A 15,854-nucleotide genomic window follows, 5' to 3' on the forward strand; every position below is an offset into this window, starting at 1 on the left:
CACACAGTTGTCCTGGGAAACCCCAACCTCAGGTACCCGGAGCTCCTTGAGGTCCCCAGAGACATCTTTGTTGCACCTGTCATGGTTGCTAAGGGTAATGGCACACATCTCTCAGTGGTCACCCCTGACATATCTGAATGTGATACCACACTTTCACCACCGTACACTGGCAATGCTTCATTAACTTCATAAGGCTGTTTCAGTCTTAGCAGGCTGCATCAACCCATTATTTACCTCAGCATTTTTAATCGGCTTAGTGCACCACACAATATGTTCATTTTCATCACTTGTCTTTCTGCTACACAGTGTCCTCATCAAAACTCAATCTTGGTGCGGGTTCAACATTAACTCGTGCTTCTCCGCTGCACAGCAGCAAGTCTCTCTTGAAAGAAGATCCCCTCACCAGATTTGCCACCACTTCACTGGTCTTGAACACTTGCTCAGCCTCTCTCACACATGAAATAGGAGAAGCCCTGATGGTATTCATTCCAGGGTTCTAAGAGAACTTTGAGATAAAGTTGTTGGACCATTAACAGATCTTTTTAATCAATCTCTTCTAACAAGAGAAGTTCCTCATGACTGGTAGACAGCTAATATTGTACCCATCCACGAAGGACAGCAAGGTAGAACATAGCAATTACAGGCCAGTGAGTTTAACAACAGTTGTAGTCAAGTTAATGGAGTCAAAAGATGAATAAATGATCACTTAAAAATACACGACTTGCTGGACCCAAAACAGCATGGCTTTACTGAGGGCAGATCATGTCAGACTAATCTGATTTTTTTTTTTTACTACATTACCAATGTTTTGGACCAGGGTGGTGCTGTGGACATATCCTATCTTGATTTCAGCAAAACATCTGATACAGTTCCACATAATTATCTAATACATAAGTTGTACAAGCTAGTACTTAACCCTTGGGTGGTTCAGTTGATATGCAGTTGGCTAAAGGATAGATACCAGAGTGTGGTTGTAAATGGTGTTCACGCAGAACAAAGACCATTAAGACTAGTGGTGTACCACAAGGCTCTGTACTGGGTCCTGTTCTATTTAATCTATATGTAGGTGATATAACTAAAGGTTTGTTGGGCAAGGTATGTCTTTTTGCTGATGGCACAAAGGTGTGTAATAGGGTTGATATCCTTGAATGTGTCTGTAACATGGAACATTATTTGGCATTGCTGGCTGGAAGATTGGTCAAAGCAGTGGAGACTGCAGTTCAATGTTTGTAAATATAAAATAATGCATCTAGGTAAAAAGAATCCCCTGAGAAATTAAAACATTGGGGGTACTTATTTCAGATGTTTGCAAAATTAGCAAACCGTTTAACCAGGCAGTGGGAAAAGCAAATAGAATTCTGGGACGCATCATTAGAGGGATCACAAGCATGAGGAAGGAGGTTCTGATTCCTCTATATAGATCTTTAGTGAGACCTCAATTAGAATACTGTGTCCAGTTCTGGAGACCTCACTTACAGAAAGATATTAATAAAATAGAACGAGTCCAGAGATGGGTGTAATAAAAAAAGGTGAAAGTTTTGGGGGATAAAACATATCAAGAGCGACTTCAGGAACTTAATATGTACAGTCTGGAAGAAAGAAGGGAAAGGGGAGACCTGACTGAAACCTTTAAATACATGAAAGAGGGTAAGTAAAGTTCAGGAGGGCAGTTTTTCAATATGAAACCAAAATCAAGAACACAGGGATATGATCTCAAACTAACTGGAGGAAAGTTCAAAACTAATCTTAAAAAGTATTATTTTACTGAAAGGGTAGTTAAAATATATGTGGGGTGGTTTTGGATTCCCCCTATGTATTATACATATGTATTAACTTGTCTATTCCTATAATCAGCAAGTCTATCAAAGCTTTGATACAGGTAATGGTGATGGTACAACAACAATGCTAGCTATAAAATAAACACACGACTTTAATAAGCAAGGGTCTCATTTATTTAACAAGAAAGTAGAAACACTAACATAAAACACTAAATTAATATTACAGAGCATAAAAAAAAACAAAAGAACATATATAATATGTTACGTAAGGTTGTCCTCGATATACTGTCTCAGCTGAGCTCAATGGAAAAGAGGCAAGAGGAAGTAACTCTAGATTTTAAAGCTCACTCACACACCACCCACACAAACACCCACTGCTGGCCTGTCTAGCATTCTGACAAATTAAAATCGATAAGAGGCCGACCTGTTCTTCTCTTGCCATCCTCCAGTAAGCATGTTGTAATCTCCACTAAGAGCAGCAAATAGTCCATGAATCACTAATTCTGACCCGGGTCATCTTTTCAGTAACAGCTGCCCTTTGATGTTCTGTAATTTAGAAAGTCGGTCATTTAACAGCAGCTGATCCTTGAAGCTTTGTTTGCAGCCATGGTAATCAGGCACTTCAATCTTCATTATACCAGGTTGTTTGCAGCCAAGCTCTCCTATCCCATACTCCCCCGCCAGGGGGTATGTGCGACTCCTTTCTTCCAGATGAAGGTTCTGATATGCATTCTTCAGTTACATAGCCCTGCTGGGTAAACCTGCTGTACTGGCATCCTAGGCTATCCCCAACAGTATCCAGGCTAGATGTAACCAGATTTCTCAGTTCAGAAACATCTTACAGTAGAAAAAAAAAACATGTTGCCTTTCAAAAGTAGTTGATGCTTGGAATAAATTACAAGCAGAGGTAGTGAGACAGTCAACAGTAAATGGCTTCAAACATGCTTGAGACAAACAGATCTAAACTCAGACAATGAAGCTAACAAAAATAAAAATGGGCAGACTCAATGGACTACTCTGTCTCTTTCTGCCGTCACTTTTCTTTGTTTCTTACCATTCCAGTTGGCAGATATTGGAAACTTCAGTTGAGGGCGTAGTCCCTTCTTGGCTGTGCTCTCACAGGCTAATGCCCCCAAAAGGTCGCAGGGTAACATTGGAGCCTTCTTAAACTTTCCAATGTCTCCTGTAGGCAAAACTGGTTTCCTGTTGCCAGAGGTAACAGCAGACCCAAACACATGGTCAGACCCCTTGCAGGATGCTGAATACTGTGCCCTCTTCTCTGGGCAGACGACTTCACAGGCATAATACGAAATCACCAGTTTCTTGGTTTTCTGCCACCCCTTGTAGGCTGAACAAAATGTTCTCCATGGTTGCCAGGGTCAACAATAGACAATTTTGCTCAAACACCTTTACTTAGAATCTGCGCCACATCACTGCTGTAGCTCCTTCTTTCTCCAAACAGACTTTCTCCTGTTGCTATGGAAGACCACATTCTCCCCGCAGAACTTTTTTTTCCAGCGCTCTCTAGATTGGATTGCTTCTAGGTACCTGTCGTAGTCATTTTGGTTATGACCCATCAAGCTGTACACCCCTTGGTACTCCTCTGTCAGAAAAGGCTGCACCAATTCAGCCCAGCAGCCTCTGGGCCACCCTCTGTAGGAAGTAATCATCGCAAACTCATCCAAAATGTCCTCAACATGTTCAGAAGACAACATAGGTCGTATGAAGACAGCTTCACAGATTTCTCCTTCGATGCCAGTGATAGCTTACTTTCATTTTTCCCTTGCTCCAGTGTGGCCAAATGCAACTTGCACCAGTCTATGGCTTGTTCTGTCAGTAACAACCCCTCCAGCTACAGAGTTCTGTCTCTTATCTCAGCAAATCTTGCTTCCTTTTTGCAGTTTGACTGCCCCATCTCTGCAGTCAGGCACTTTTTAACAGTTCATTTTAACTCAGGAAACGATAGCGTACCATCTCTTTCTCCAAGCAGACTTTATAGTAATCACAGTAATTCTGGTCTGCGAGGATCTGGAGCCATTTTTGCTGCCCGCATCCTCCAGCATATGTAAGATTGGGGTGTTTAAACTCAATCAGTAGTAGAGCTACACAATTCTGGAAAAAATTAGAATCATTGTTAAGAAAATTGGTTAGAATAAAGATCACGATTCCCCAACTTTTTTTATTTTAAAAATTTACAACAAATTGAAAGATGTAATGAAAAACAATGTACTGTGAAATAAAGAAATTACCATTACATTAAAAAAAAACATCCAGATATTATGTCAGATAAATTGATTTAAAGATTCTTAGCTAGAAACGCGAGCCTGTCAACATTTTGCGGCTTCAGTGCATAACGGCGACAAGAGACAATGTTGTCCCCTATGCTAAAAACCCTTTCAGAAGGGGAACTGGTTGCAGGAGTGCAGATATTTTCTAGCCAGTGCAGGCAATCTCAGATACTTCTCCTTGTGAGCCTTCCACCAGACTAATGGATCATCTTCATTGTCAGTGTTGCCTAAGAACAGGTAAGACATGGCTCCAGGCTCCAAGGCCAAGCTGATGGATTGTTGTTGCTGTGAGTCTGAGGCTGGATCTGGTGGCCCTTCATTATTTTGTGCTGCTTTGAAAAAGCTATCCAAGGTCTTTCAAGTCTTCTTTGCAGGACTGCTACTACTACTAGTAGTAGTAGTTGTAGGGAGACTTTCATTAACTGTTGTTAACTTTGACATCTCATCTTTTAGTCTGTTCTGGACAGCAGTTTGGTTATCCCCATTGACATAAGTCATCTTAAACCTGGGATCAAGGGTTGTGGCTATGTCGAGGAGGTCTTGTGTTCTTTGGTCATGATATTTTTCCTCCAGATACCCCATGATCTTTGTTTTCATTGTGCAAATAAGATTAACGTCATCTTCCTTAACAGCCAAAACAGAAGACTGAAAAAGAAAAAGAGCAGGTTTCACAGAAGAGACACTGACATACTGCTCTCCTGAAAGAGCATCTGTGAAGTCTGCCAGTGGGGTGATGTCAGAAACCATGAATCAGACTGAGACAGAAGTACAGTTAAATCACACTTGTTTAATAAAAATAATAATAAAAAAAGGTAAACAGAGTAAAAGTAGTCAAAACATAGCCAGAGTTCAGGAACTGGAACTAGAGAAACCCCCTAAGGGTGGGATTTTAAAGGCACTACCATAACAACAATATAAAAGGTATATAAAGTTTATTAGTCATAAGAAATATATGTAGTAAAAAGAAAAAACATGCAGAACAAGGGATGCATACTAATTGTACAGACATGCGACATAGGATACACAATCCAGAAACCCTACGTTTCGGAGATGGACTGTAGTTCAGGAACTGGAACAGATAGTCAGACAAGCCAAAACGTCAGTGAGGCAGAGAACAGAGTAGTAGAACAGCAAGCAGGATCTGAAACCAGAAGGAATGTCAGCCAAGCAAGTCTTTAACAGGAACACAGGATAACATCTCTAAAGATGTGGCCAAGGCGAAGGCAGAGATCCTTTGGACTGGACGGCTTAAGTAGGCAGGACTGACCAGCAGGATATCATCAACAGGTGAGTCACTGTGGAGAGATAGGAGCTGGCAATTAGCTGACAGCTGAGCAGCCAGCTCAGAGAAGGAAGAGCTGAGCCCAGCACTGAAAGGTGAGAGTCTTGTCCACAGCCATGTTGGCAAGAGTTACCTAGCCTTGTGGTCAGAAGAGAGGACATGGGTCACCATGTTCTCACCATAGCCTGCCTAGATCCCCACCTTGTCAGACACTCTGTCTTGAGCTTGTGGTCTGGTAAAGAGTTGTTTTTGTGCCTCAGAAAGCTCCCTCTTCCTCCTCCAACTGTAGCTGAAACACCCGACAAGCTTTTTTGCACAAACCCATAGCACGCTCAATTCATGGGTCCTTCATCGCATTCTCTATTGCGAGATGAAGCCTATAGCCAAAACACTGCAGTTTTGTCCAGTGATTTATGGATATGGCCTTTACTATGTTGGTTCCATTGTCTGTAGTGATGCACATAAGATTTTCCTTCTCCAGTTTCCAGTTTATGAGAGCATCCTTTAATCCCTGCGCCAAAGCTTCACCAGTGTGGTCCTCTGGGAAAAACCCTGTTTGTAGGCACCAACTTTTCATCTCAAAATCATCAGTAATGAAATGGATCGTTAAGCTCATGTATGGTTCCATTGCTCTACTGGACCATAAATCAGAAGTTGCTACAAAATTGAGTACACCTCGCAATTCCGTTTCAACAGGAATTTGTCATACAGAGCAGAAGTTCCAACATGTGAAAAATAATTACGAGAGGGTACGCGATAGCGCTTATCAAGGGTTTGAGTTAGTTTTGTTAAACCCATCTTTTTCAACAGTGGTCACGGGAGCCATATCTTTAGCCAGGTGAAATGCGATTGCGTCCATTATTTCTTTGTACCTGGGAGAGGTTGTTGGGCATGGTGTTGCATTGAATATTGTTGCTTTAATTGATGTTTGTTTTGTCTGGTTGCAGGTACTTTGTGATTGAGCGCCGGTTTTGTTTTTCTGTATCATCTCATACTGTTGTACCTGATTACGTTTCAGGTGATTAAACAGATTGGTGGTGTTACCCTTTGGTGCACAAACAATGGCTAAACATTGCTTGCACTATATGGTTTGCTGAGTATTATCTGGTTTAAAACTGAAATAAGCCCACACTTCAGAATAAGATCCTTTTTTTTGGTACTAAAACAGCGTCCAGGTTTTTATCAGACTGACTTGCACATTGCTCTGCCTCAATCCATTATTCTACTCGGTTTAGTTTCTGTTTGTAACTTCTCGACTGTCGCATCTGCTGTTCTGATGCAGTCAACACAAGTACATCTGGCTCGCGCAATACCCGATGCGACTTCAACTTCTTCAAGGAGTGATTGCGTGTGATCTCCAGATCGCGAACAGACAAGCGTTATTTTTCTTGAAAATATGATTGGCTGAACTTAGATTAGAAAATCCAACAAAAACATCCACCAGGCACCAGTGATTGCGCTGATACAGAAGACCCCAGCTGGGCTAAAGAGTTCTGTATATTCTCCAATCACTAAGATGCTGCTGCAGCTCTCTTTCTCTTAGTATTTGGTGCGGTGAACACATGTACCTAAAAAAGAAACAAAACGAAGGCGCACACTGTCATCCGCCTTAGTGTAAAAACACTTGCAGCTAATGCACTGTCATTTAAAAGGCAATGAAACAAGCAGCGTGTTTTTATAAGTCACACAATAAATCTAGCGCTCAAGGACTAATGGGCCAAAACACCGGGAAAATGTCCATAAGAGTAAATTGTAAAAATGCGCAACACAACCCATAAATCCTCTGTTACATAGACCAAATTTCATACTATAAAAATCTCAAAAATACAAAATCAATAAATATAAGGAAAAGTAAAAAAGGTAAGAGTCCAATACTATGCCCCCCCCCCCTTTTTTTTCTTGTTGATTTAATGTGGGTTTATTGATTGTGTATTTTTGAGGTGTTTTTATATTTATTTTATATATATATATATATATATATATATATATATATATATATATATATATATATATATATATATATAAATTTGTATGAAATTTGGTCTATATCACATAGGGACCCATGGATGTCCAGGGAGGCCAGTGCCACCTACAACCTTCATGTTCCTGCTGTAAACCAGGGGTAGCAGTGTTGGTCAAACTTGTGCACCTGCCTGTCCCTATACAAGAGACCGTAAGTTTGGAGGCAGTTGGTGCATGATAGGATGGGTTCGCTGAAGCACCAGCACTTTAATATGGGACATATTTGTTTATGAAATCACTGAAATATTATTGATTTAAAAAGGACATTTTAAGGAGTTGATATGGTTTGTTCAATATTTCATTTATTTTTATGCTGCAATGTCACAGTATTGTGTAAGAATTCACAGGACATCACATCATATACAGGATTATAGTTTGAAGATTTTTTAATAATTATTTATTTATATTGATCGTTTCCATGGAGTGTAATAGCAATCAATAGTAAGGGTATAGGCGTAACAGTTATAAATGTTGTGTATGATAGGATGGGCTATCCCATTACAGACAATACAAATGGGGAGTTGGGGACTATTACAGCCCTTATCAATGTCAAAGGGGCTATTAGAGATTATATACACACATTTTTAATTTTTTTTACGTAACCATTTGAAATAAAGCTGCAGATCTGTGCATGGGGACATAGGGAGAACTAGGATTTCCCCCTCCTCTGTAATGGGCTTTCTAAACTAGTGATCAGACACACAGTAAAAATAAGCAGCTCACATTTCAGTGGATAAAAAGCATGCCAGGCATGTACACGGCTGAGAGGGATCAAGGGTGCGGTGTCTCCGGGACCTCTGTCTGAAGAAGAAACCTGTCCACAGCATCACCATCATGTTCTCTGCTGACTTCAGTTCCGGTATCAGTGCCATTTGTGTTCCACACTGGCTCCACCACAGCTGATGGCTTCCCCTCCAGTCGAGGTTACCTTACCATCCCGCCACAATACCGATGCCAGCATCCCAGGGACACCCTTGATCCCAGTACGCTTTTATCTCCTGAAATGTGAGCTGACAATTTGTACACTGTGTCATTATATATCATGACTGCACTAAGAATCGTTTAAATGCGGTATTGAGATTGTGTGGGGGGAGAATTGCGATAACAATTCTCCATGAATAATATTGCAGCTCTAATCAGTAGGTGCACTTACAATGAGTTGCGCCTGTCCAAAACTGTATTTTAGGGCATGACAGCCCACCTTTATTTAAAAGCAAGTCAATAGATCATACATATTGCTCTTCTCACGCATCAAACACCTTTTGGTTTGCCTAACCATTAAACACATCCCATGGTTATGCCCAGCGCGGTACTTTAGCTCAGAGTCTTTCCTTACAGCTTCCTAGCTGCACTCGTCCCTCCTGGACTCTTTCTACAGCTTCCTGGCTGCTCCCGTCCCACATGGACTTTGTCTCAGGCTTGGGCCTTCCTCTATACCAAACTGACCTTGATGCACGGTAGCATCTCACACGACTCCCTTCACACACTCTGGCCTCCCTCAGGAGGGTGGGTCCCTGAGCTCTAACTCTGGCTCTATTTTGAAGCCAGCACACACTAGCATAATCAGCCTGGTCTTACTCTATAACAGAGAAGACCAATTCAGGGATACATGGACACTGTGGACTGTGTATAGTTACGCTTCGCAGCACATTGACACAATATCTAGCTTTTCAAATTCTAAACATTGATTGGCTGAGACTTGATTTGCGAACCTTTTAGATGATACTATTTGCTCTTCCCATGAGAAGGGGGAGCGGGAGCAGTTGGAGTGCAGATTTTTTTTTTTCTTCTTCATTCTCTCCTTACGGCTTCTTTGTTATAATTGTTCCCAATTAAAGTTGGGAACCATACCCCCCCAACATTTGTTGTTTTCTTCCTCGCTTCCCTGCTATGAGGGGGAGGGGACACTTTTTATACTAAACATACTTCACATTGAAGCTGCCTAGATATTATGTGTTTGGCAGTCTCAGGGCTAGACGTACGGCTCTAGGCTCACGAAATGTATGTAGCACTTACAGCAAGGATTTCAGGCATTCCACTGTGAATTGTATAACATATATGTATGTTATGTGGAAATGATTGATGTTTAGCGATGTCTGTCTCTTCAGGGGTTACTCCTTATCTTTGAGACTACATGCCTTATCTGTACCTTTATGGTGATGCCTTTCAGGCCTGTTCTGCTGCCTTGGAACTTACAGTATACATACATAAAAAAATAGAAAGGGGAAAATCAAGTGACTGTATCAAAATGAAAAATTGTGAAAGCCTGGAATTAGAAAAAGTTGAGAGAAAAAGGGGGGGGGGGGCAAAGCATGGGGAGGAAGAGGTAGGAGGAAAGTTTTATATTTTCATACAATAAGGTGGCAGCAGTGTACTAATCTGTGTATCATTTTTATTTTCTTCTTTGTATTACATAATTAACTAAATTGTAGATTGGCAAATAATGAAATAAAAAATAATAAAAATCCTGCCTTTTACAAACTTTAGCTGTTTCAGTTCAGGTAAAGGCAAAACATCCCCCCTTTTCTAGGCAGATATAGGCAATTTTGCCTCACTGGGAAAGGAAAATGTCCCAGACTGCAAAATCATACCATACTAGTCTTAGTAAATGTTTATACCATTAGTTGAAGGAAAAAGTTGTCCACTTTATTTTTTTATTTTCCATTATTGATATTGCCACTCTTGCAGTTGGGTTGAACCACATAACTCTTGCTGTAAAAAACCTTTCTGTACTGATGGTAATATAAATATATATAACACTCGTCTTTTGTGCAGGCCTTGTAATATAAAGTTTGCACATCCCTGTCCATAAAACAAAGCACAACTCTAAGTTGTTTTAACTTGAAATTAGTTTTTAGTCTTATTCTATATTGAAATATTTCAGTATTGCAGGGCACCTTGTATTCTAAACTTTTCGATATGCACACACCTGATATGGTACAATATATGGTCAGTAGCTTCACCCATCAAGGTAAATTTATCTTGTAATGTAGAAAAAATGTATTTAGGACTTGCTTTTAATAACCTAACACTTCTCAGTTTGTAGCTGCATTTAAATTTAATTTATAGAGATTTAAATTTATGCATATAGATTTCATAGTGTCAAGATCTGCACATATATTCATTTAGATTTGGTCTTAAAACGGAAAATTGTATCAAATACTTACCGTAATTTTCCTTTCCTGACGCCAAACCATGGCAGCATACTAGTGATAGAGCTCCGCCTCTTGACCACTCCCTCAGGACCAGTGAATAGCATAAATGAAAGGCCTAGTTAGGCCTCACCCCATTCTCTGTAATTAGCTACATACCGAAACGTATAAGGGTGGGACCGTATGCTGCCATGGTTTGGCGTCAGGAAAAGTAAAATTACGGTAAGTATTTGATACAATTTTCAGTTTTCTTGATGCCAACATGGCAGCATACTAGTGATAAATAACTAGCTGACAGGGTGGGATCTACTTGTCAAACCAATCTTCTAATTAGGATGAGACAGAGGACTGAATAGTACTTCCTATAAAGTCCCCCGGGTCTATTCCGTCAAGTTTGAGTAGGAATGTAGAAGAGACCACGATACCCCTGTACAGATAAGCACCATTGATTCTCTTGAATGTGCTGCCTATGAGGCTTCAACCACTCTGGTAGAGTGCTCCGCCACCACTGAAGGAGGCTCGTGACCCCTAGTCCTATATGCACAACCAAGCCTACTAGGATCCAGGCGGTAACCTCTTTCCCTTGAGGATTCCCAGCTAGAATGACAAAAGGTTTATTTAGATTAACTAAAAGGGACCATTGTGGACAGATACTACTTAAAAGTTCTGAAAATGAACAGTACGTGTGACTTTCCTGTGTGATGTTGTGGAAAGTTAGGCTATGTCCAGCTGTCTGTTAAATAGCAGGCTGCTGTTATGTTTGATGCAGGATGATCTACAAGACCCAACTCTACACTTTCTGGAAAGAAAGTAATATATATATATATATTTTTTTTTTTTTTTACTTTGAAGCTCCAAGAGCTTGAATTTCTGATAACCTTCTGCTTAAAGTTCTTGTAATGGATACTGCCTTGTAAGTGATGGCCTGAACCGAACATTGCTCTGTCGGAACAAACTGATATGAGATCCAGCAACTCCAATAGATCTTTCTTTCTTGGTGACCAACTCCTCACGACTACCCTCAAAAGTTGTGCAAACTGAAGGATTAGTGGCCCATTTAAATGTGTTACTGCCGAGATAGCCTATCCTCACATAGCTCACGAGTGTGGGCTAAGGCCTGGAGGAAGTATAGAACAGCTGAGACTTGAAGGACAATAGGATCAATGTCTCGCCCTACCAAGAAAAAGCAAACTTGTTCCAGAATTAGGTCTAGATGTAAGTAGAATGTCTTCTTGAATGTCTTCTTGCAGCCCCAGTCTGCGTATGCTATGGAAGGGAAAGGTCTTCTGTATCCTGAAATGAACGGCCAGGGAAAACCGAGGGCCTCCTGGTCAATATGGAGGACTGGCTATGACAGCTATGTTCTCCCTTGACAGCCTCAAGAGGAATCTCATTTACGGGAAATGTTGGGGAAAAACATATAGGTTAGATTGCAGTCCCAGGGAGAGACCAGAGCATCTGCCCCTTGCGCCTTGGGGTACTGAAACAAAATCAGACCAAAGTTTGTGATTACTGTGGGAAACGAGGAGGTCTGTCTGTGGTAGGCCCCACCTGTGGACCAGCTCAGAGAAGACCTGGGACGTAGACCCACTCCTTGTGCTCTCGGAATCTTGTACTTGTTCAAAAGAAAATTCCGCTGGGAGGTAAACTGCTTCCGAAATTTTGCTGGTGATCTTCCGCCCCAGGCGTTATGGGTTTCACCTCTCCTAATAGCATATTGCTGCGAGTTTTCATCCTGGAGCTGAATATAGACGACTGCTGCCCTGTTGCTAAACTGCAAGAAGATTGGTCCTCCTTGACTCTGTAGTAAGGCCAAAGCGCTAAAAGGGCTGTTTGAACCCCCAGATTACCCTCCTTGGCTGGGAAGCTGTTTGCCTTGACTGAAAGTCCCTCGCAGTACATCTTCCCGGCTGTCTTGCAGACATGATTCGTAACAATTCTCCAGTCTAAAAGGTCCTAACAGACTGAGACTTCCTCAAGGTCTTTCCATTACCGTGGACTGCTACTCATACTGAGTAACACTTATTAACTGTGTTCTATCCTGTTTCCTCCCTTGCACTAAGAATTCTAGATGAAATTTGCGCAGGTGCCCATGCACCCCAGGAATCCTCTATATGCATGATGATGTTGTGACCAGATGACTGAGGCACTGAGAAGCCATCAAACAAGCAGAAGTATTCGTTCTCAGAAATCTGTTCCTGACTGTCACCACTTCCTCTGATGAAAATAAAACAGAGGAACTAGCAGAGCACCCCCGGGTACACCAACCATTGGGATGGAGAAATTCGGCTTTGCTTTCCCTCTAAGGTGTGAGGATAGGATAGGCATCCTGACGAACCAGCAACAGCCTCCAGCCATGTGGTTATACTGTTTAATGGACTCCGTCTTAAAGAGCTCAAAGAGGGCCCCACAGGGTTCAACCTCTTCCGATCTGCAACTTGACACTAACCAACAACTCCTGCAAACTCCAAACAGGATTGGGTAGAAAACTTGCATACCCTCTTGAGTCTGGGGTGTCTGTAAGCAATGTAGCAGCCCACCAGCTGTTGTGGTGGACTTGGCAGCTTTGTGGAAGAGAGGAGCAGTAAGGAATCTCCCAAAGTGACCGTGAGTGTCTGATACCTTCATCCAAGAAGCAGATGCTACAGTATGTAGGAGCAGGTTGACCATTAGCTTGTTCAGAGTATACAGTTTCGACATCCCGTTTATACAGACATTTTTCTCGAATCCCCTTCATTCTTCCCCGCTCTTGTTTCTAGGAAGCAATACGCAGACCAGGGTCTCAACCATATGGCCTCCCTAGCCGCCAAGGTGCCAGAGTACTCTTTCAGTGGCTATACAAGCAACTAGGGGGGACTTCCTGGTCAGCCTTCATATTTTGAGTAGCAGACTGCTGCATCTGTAATATATGTAGCAAGGACCCAGGCCCCCTTCAGTCCAATGAGAACCTCCAGAGCCATGAGTTGTCAACATCCCTCCACATAGAGTGGGTCATAAGGCATAGTAGGTGTAGTGCATGTCTTTGGATTGTGGTGAGAAACCGACACAGGGAGAAACTTCAACACAAGCATTAGCATTTGAACCAGCTCCCCCAGTGCTGCTAGACAGAATTGCCACCCACTTAGCCAGCAGGCAGCCTCTGCAAAGTAGATTCATGGGCGCCAGACACCTAGGGTGTGCCGCCTGTCCAAGATTCACACGGAGAGTTCGGGTTTTGAATCATGTGTCAGGATTTCAGTCCACCTGAGACCCGGACATATTCCACAAGCGCTGCAGTTGTTACCAATTTTAAAAGCAGATTTCGTTCCTAAAGAGGAAACACTGCAGAGGCCCCAATAAGACCCACAGAAGGGACTCCCAGACTATATAGCGCATGTTAGCAGCCTGAGCGCTGGGACTTCGCACTGGGAGAGGCTCAACCGAGCCGGATGCTGCACGGAGGCAGAGGGGGGACATAATACTGCTTACTCTTCACTGGTGTGTGGAGGTATGAGGACAAAGAGAAGAATGGGGTGGGGTCTAACTAGGCCTTTTATTTATGCTATTCACTGGTCCTGAGGGAGTGGTCAAGAGGCGGAGCTCTATCACTAGTATGCTGCCATGTTGGCGTCAGGAAACCGCATTTTACAAGCAGACAAATCCTTTTTTTTTTTTTTTTTTGGTTTGTTTGTTTTAAATATAAAAATTATGCTGTCGGTCATACTTTTTTGTTAGTAAGATATGTTTCTATTATAGCCACAATTTGACTGTCTGAAAGTGGGGCTTTAGTCAGAAAATGACGTCCTGTTAGCTCACTTCAGGCTGGCCCCTTTTGCAGGTATCATTATATAAAACATTAGAAATCAGTGCCTATACTTTTTTAACATTACACGGTCTCACTCTGCTCATGCTCAGTTGCTCTCTATTTTTTGGTTCTGTGGCAAATTTGTAGAGGCTGCTAAGGCTCTCGGGGCTTCAGCAAGAGAAAACAAGAACAATGCTGGAGGCAATTTGCAGCAAAACAGGAACAATGCTGGAGGCAATTTACAGCACACACTAATTTTGATAGCATAATTAATAATGTGGAATGTATGTTTCTTGCTAAAAAAAAAAAACATTATTTGGATGGGTAAATTTCCATTAAAAGTTTATTATTATTATGTAAACGTGCAAATGTACTAATTTCCAAGTTTTATTTCTGTAGCACCTTAATTATGTTATTCACCTCCCACTATATTCCTAATAACTAATACTATCTACTACTCCCTAGCACCTCCTTTCTTGCATAGTTTTTCTATATCGTCTTAACCCTCTAGATCGGAGATCTTCACATTTCTAGCTTTTTTTTTTTTTTTTACCTAGCTGTTTCTTTTCCCAACAATAAACAGTGTGGTATTACATTTAAAGAGGAACTGCAGTCTGCTCACATAATTTGTAATAAAAACATATTTGCCATTCTGAAGCTTCCCTCCAACCACTTTGCATATTATTTTATATATACTGTGAGTCTGTACTTGCCAAATATGCTGCGCAAAGCTCCCTCCACTAAGTCTGGCTGCAGCCATTTTAACTGTGGGCTGCTGAAGTTGCTGCCTGTTCCCTTCCTGGATTTACACAGACACAGAGGCACACTTCCAGCTCTGCAGCTCTCATTGGCCCTCTTATGAGTCATCCCCCCTCCCTTCCTGGCAAACTTTCATGAGAGTTAGAGAGACAGAGCTGTGCATGTCGTCATAAGCCTAGGCTAATGACTAGACAAGAAATAGAAAGTGGGCTGGATAAGGTATTTACTGGCAGAAGAAAATGTTTTTCTATCCAAAGTTAAAACAACAAGAGCAGAAGATTTAATAGATTGAAAGTTGAAAAAAAAATGACTGAAGGTAGAAAAGGCTATTTTAATTTATTGAACGTTTGTTAAGAATGTTTCTTAGGCCTGCCATACACGGTTTGAATCTCGTCCAGTTCAGCAGGAACCGGCCGAGATTCGAACCGTAAATGGCCAGGCTGAATGTACGAAGTTAATCAATCACTTGGGTATAACCAGCCTGCCAGATTCTTATGATTATCGCTAGAGGCTGCTATAATCACTGTCTTCTCCCACTCGCCCATGCCCCCCTTTCCTCGCCGGGAGAAGACAATTGCCAATTTCCGTCAGCGTTGACCCGTTTTTACAGGAAAGAAATTTGCACTGTGTATCGCCAGCCTTATATCCGCCTTCAGGCAAACAACTATTTGTGCATGTCCAGGCATGTCCAATGAAGTGAGCCTATTGAAACATAATTTCCAAAAGTTTAGGTACACAAACACATTTTACTGACTAGAAAATTGAACATCTTGAGTGTATTGAGAATTA

General features: G+C 41.6%; 1 protein-coding gene across 4 annotated transcripts in view; it reads left to right on the forward strand.

The window, feature by feature from the left end:
- TPPP (tubulin polymerization promoting protein) overlaps positions 1–15,854 on the forward strand; it is a 146,608-nt gene that overhangs the window by 129,359 nt on the left and 1,395 nt on the right. The gene's annotated exons all lie outside the window — the stretch shown is intronic.

The sequence above is a fragment of the Aquarana catesbeiana genome, linkage group LG05, assembly GCF_042186555.1.
Source record: "Aquarana catesbeiana isolate 2022-GZ linkage group LG05, ASM4218655v1, whole genome shotgun sequence".
Classification (NCBI taxonomy): domain Eukaryota; kingdom Metazoa; phylum Chordata; class Amphibia; order Anura; family Ranidae; genus Aquarana; species Aquarana catesbeiana.